The sequence below is a fragment of the Schistocerca gregaria genome, unplaced genomic scaffold (genome assembly GCF_023897955.1).
Source record: "Schistocerca gregaria isolate iqSchGreg1 unplaced genomic scaffold, iqSchGreg1.2 ptg001205l, whole genome shotgun sequence".
In the NCBI taxonomy this organism is placed as follows: domain Eukaryota; kingdom Metazoa; phylum Arthropoda; class Insecta; order Orthoptera; family Acrididae; genus Schistocerca; species Schistocerca gregaria.
In genome coordinates, this window is record NW_026062530.1 from 90001 (window position 1) to 95000 (window position 5000).

At 55.0% G+C, this 5000-nt stretch overlaps 1 non-coding gene across 1 annotated transcript in view; it reads left to right on the forward strand.

The window, feature by feature from the left end:
- Window positions 1–4929: 4929 nt before the first annotated feature.
- Window positions 4930–5000, forward strand: part of LOC126329658 (small subunit ribosomal RNA) — a 1893-nt gene continuing 1822 nt past the window's right edge. Inside the window, exon 1 of the ribosomal RNA XR_007562415.1 lies at window positions 4930–5000. This exon is cut by the window's right edge and continues 1822 nt beyond it. This is a non-coding gene — a ribosomal RNA (small subunit ribosomal RNA).

Below are 5000 nucleotides of genomic sequence, written 5' to 3' on the forward strand. Positions count from 1 at the left end.
GGCAGACAGCGCTGCTGAAGTCCGGAACTGGCTCTTTGACGAGTGGCAGCAGAGGTGGGACGCGCTCCGCACAAGCAGGCGCGTGCACCATTTTTTCCCCAACGTGAGAGAGCGGATGAGACTTCGGTTTCTGAAACCCTCACGGGGATTGGTGCATTTCTTGACAGGACATGGGCCCTTTTCCACCTACTTGTGTAGGACTGGCAAAAGAGAAACCACAGACTGTGACTGTGGCGAGGAAGGAACCCCGGAGCACACTCTGTGGGACTGTCCACAATTTGCTGAAGTACGGGAACAACTGCCCCCTAACAGAGATGTTAGAGCGCTACTCCGGAGCAGAGAGCACTGGAGGGCGCTCAACACTCTTGCGTCTGCAATATCCGCACAGGCTCTGGATCAATATTTGCAGCGGAGGGCTTTGGAACTCGTGAGGGAAAGAGCAGGAATGCTCCATGACCCCGACACGACTCCGGAGACCAGCAGCAATGATTCAGATGACGACTCATGGGCTGACGATGACTAAGTAGCGACAGACTCTAGGCCAAGAACCCGGAAATTCCGGGCTCGACGATGGGCAAGGCCTGGCTAGCCCGAGCCGAGTGCTGTGGACCCTGCTACCCGCAGGAGAAACGTGCGCCGGCTGATTGCCCATTGTAAGCGGATGCTACGGCGGCACCACCTCCACGCGGTTCCCCGTGGGCACTGGACGGCAGGTCGCGAGACCTGAAGCCCGGTGGCAAAGAGTGCTCCTCTGTGGATATAGAGGGTCCGTTCCCCCGCACAATGGTGACGGTGTGGGGGTAGTTTTTCCAAGACCGCTTCCTGCGGTGGCGACGCTGGGGTAGAGTCGACCACTCGCCCATTGTGGAAGGTAAACATTCTGCTGTTCATCAGTACTTTACTAATAGTTCAGTCGTCTCACGGCACTGCTTAGTAATTGATGCAGGGCCACATAGATAGATGATACATGCGAATGTCCCAATACATGCTCTGGACGGCGGGCCGCGAGACGTGACGCTCGGTGGCAAAGAGTGCGCCGCTGAGGATATAGAGGGTCCGTCCCCCCGCACAGTGGTGACGGTGTGCGGGTAGTGTTTCCGACACCTCTTCCTGCGGTGGCAACTCTGGGGCAGAGTCGATACTCGCCCACTGGTGGAAGGTAAGCATTCTGCTTTACATCAGTACATAACTAATATTTCAGTCGTCTGACGTCCCTCCTTAGTAAATGATGCAGGACCACATACATAGATGATACATACTGTAAACTGGGGAGGACAGTGTGAACCGCACTCGACCCAGTCACCCTATCTCACAGTCCACTCTGTGTGTAACAAAGCGAAAGCACCAAAGCACTATCGTTCAACAACATCCATTTTATCCTCGCTGCCACAGGACACTATCCAAACAACGACAAGAGGAACGTCACGTCCACTAATAAGACAGAATGTCTCACATCACCCGCAAACAACGCAGCTCAAATCAGCCAGCAACACCCACAGTGGTCCACCCAGTATCAACACAGGACGCAACGCCACGCCACAACACAAAAGGTACAAGTAATAAAATACCCTTTGGCCACACCCCTTATAAAGGCATCGAACCAACCCACCACCTGACACCAGCCAAACGTACATCCTGATTTGACACATCTCTGGCAACCTAACCCACGTTGGCCCTTAACCTAACCCACGTTGGCCCTTAACCTAACCCACGTTGGCCCTTAACCTAACCCACGTTGGCCCTTAACCTAACCCACGTTGGCCCTTAACCTAACCCACGTTGGCCCTTAACCTAACCCACGTTGGCCCTTAACCTAACCCACGTTGGCCCTTAACCTAACCCACGTTGGCCCTTAACCTAACCCACGTTGGCCCTTAACCTAACCCACGTTGGCCCTTAACCTAACCCACGTTGGCCCTTAACCTAACCCACGTTGGCCCTTAACCTAACCCACGTTGGCCCTTAACCTAACCCACGTTGGCCCTTAACCTAACCCACGTTGGCCCCTAACCTAACCCACGTTGGCCCCTAACCTAACCCACGTTGGCCCCTAACCTAACCCACGTTGGCCCCTAACCTAACCCACGTTGGCCCCTAACCTAACCCACGTTGGCCCCTAACCTAACCCACGTTGGCCCCTAACCTAACCCACGTTGGCCCCTAACCTAACCCACGTTGGCCCCTAACCTAACCCACGTTGGCCCCTAACCTAACCCACGTTGGCCCCTAACCTAACCCACGTTGGCCCCTAACCTAACCCACGTTGGCCCCTAACCTAACCCACGTTGGCCCCTAACCTAACCCACGTTGGCCCCTAACCTAACCCACGTTGGCCCCTAACCTAACCCACGTTGGCCCCTAACCTAACCCACGCTGCACCTTAACCTAAGTTACGCTGCACCTTAACCTAAGTTACGCTGCACCTTAACCTAAGTTACGCTGCACCTTAACCTAAGTTACGCTGCACCTTAACCTAAGTTACGCTGCACCTTAACCTAAGTTACGCTGCACCTTAACCTAAGTTACGCTGCACCTTAACCTAACTTACACTGCACCTTAACCTAACTTACACTGCACCTTAACCTAAGTTACACTGCACCTTAACCTAAGTTACACTGCACCTTAACCTAAGTTACACTGCACCTTAACCTAAGTTACACTGCACCTTAACCTAAGTTACACTGCACCTTAACCTAAGTTACACTGCACCTTAACCTAAGTTACACTGCACCTTAACCTAAGTTACACTGCACCTTAACCTAAGTTACACTGCACCTTAACCTAAGTTACACTGCACCTTAACCTAAGTTACACTGCACCTTAACCTAAGTTACACTGCACCTTAACCTAAGTTACACTGCACCTTAACCTAACTTACACTGCACCTTAACCTAACTTACACTGCACCTTAACCTAACTTACACTGCACCTTAACCTAACTTACACTGCACCTTAACCTAACTTACACTGCACCTTAACCTAACTTACACTGCACCTTAACCTAACTTACACTGCACCTTAACCTAACTTACACTGCACCTTAACCTAACTTACACTGCACCTTAACCTAACTTACACTGCACCTTAACTGTCACATGTAACGTCACAGGAATGTAGCTTTGCCTAACAGCAACCCTCTGAACATAGTTCACTGCTTGGATCCTCTGGTGTCATGTGTATTTCTTGATGCCATGGTGCGTACCCTCACATAAAGGTCTTTCGAGTGTTGCGTACTTTCTACACAGTCCCGCTAACCACTGGAAGGGTGTACCGCTACAGAACGAATATCGCCCTCCCCTCCTGCCCTTCCAAGCTGGTCGGTCAGGCGTTTGTTTGTGAAATGAGCCTTGCAGCTGTTCAGTTGCATTCGGTTGTCGATGCAGTCAGTGTACGTTGTGGTACGGCCTGTGTGGACTGTCCGCTGATGTACGCGTAACCCACACTGATCATCCGTCGTTACGTACTGAGTGACATAATGTGGCACATGCTTGACCGTACACCGGCTGCGCCCTACAATGGCGAATCATAAGGGCCATATGTTGTGCACGATGCTACTTGTCTCGTCTCCCCATTACAGCGAGATTGCACTGTTGTACGCCGTACAGACATGTGGTAAGTAGGTACGGACGAAAGTATTGCATGTTGGCCCCCCCCCCCCCCCCTCCTCCCTCTGCCGGGAATCAGCGTGAGCCGTCTGTTGATGTAGCGACGAGGGTTTTCCTATTTAATCGTATTGCCCCACACAACATGATAGCACGGTGGACCGCGTTCCACATCTGCGACATGCTACAGAGGCCGGTTGACAGTCGACCGCGCAAGGGACATTGCACACGTGCGCGGACCATCTTCCACGTGTTCTCTCGTGTACATGCCGCAGTGTGTATGTGGGCTGATGTAGCGTGTCGTGACACATAACATGCAGGCATGCCAGAATCGTAGATTTCGCAAATGTAGATTGACGTATACGTTTGCTGCCAAAGATCCGCAAATGAACTGGAAATCAGTTGTTGAGCGGTTGTTCGCGCTGCAGGTGCATCGGTGATAGCGACGATCGGTACATCTGTGAACCGGTTGTTTCGGCGGTACCCGCCATGCCCCCGAACCTGAGTTGGCCATGTGGGTATGAAGCGATACGAGGCTGTGGCTTGGCGGGACAGTCCCCGGCCGGTGAGGGGGGGCCGCCCGGCGTGCTGGCCGCGCGCTGCGTGAGCGCACGCACTACAGCCGGCTGGTGGGGGGCGCCCAGTGGCAGGAGCGCCGGCCGACGGGCCCGGCTGGCGTCCCAGCTATGCGCCGGCGCACCCTGCGCGCGGCGCCAGGCGGCCAAAGTGGGTTCTGCCGAGCCCGGTGCGAAGCGCGGTGGACATCTGCAGTGTGCTGGTCCGATTGCGGACTGTGTGCGTTGAGGATGCGCCGCCGCCCGGCACTCGGCGTCGCGACGCCGTCTGCTGCTCGGTCGCCCCCAGCGGTTCTCGCAGGTGGTTTGTATCGCAGCTCTGCGGACGTGTTGGCGCGTGCGCTGTGCTGGGAGAGTTCGCTTCTGCACCCAAGTGGGGCTTTGCCCTTCTGTGGCGCTGGCGTTGGAGCTGCCGGTCACCGTAGGTGGCGCGTGTTGTTTCCCGCCGGCAATGCCACGACAGCACGCTCCCGGGCCTCTGTCGGCAGCGGCAAGCTCAGTTGGGAGCACGGGTGTTCGCACTGAAAGCGTCTACTCGCCTATCTCCGGGCGATTGCGCCTCTCTCGAACCCGACCAAGTACTTAGGACGGCGCTGCGCGCCGCCGGGACCTGAGAGGGTTTCGAGGTGTATCGTGCAGGGGAGCTCAGCCTCCTCCTGTTTGCAGAATAATTGAGCGGACGCTTGCGTGTTCGCGCGGGCCCTCGGGACACACTCCCGGGCGGCCGGCTGCTCAGCTCTCGTTGACGCAGCTCCCTGGTTGATCCTGCCAGTAGTCATATGCTTGTCTCAAAGATTAAGCCATGCATGTCTCAGTACAAGCC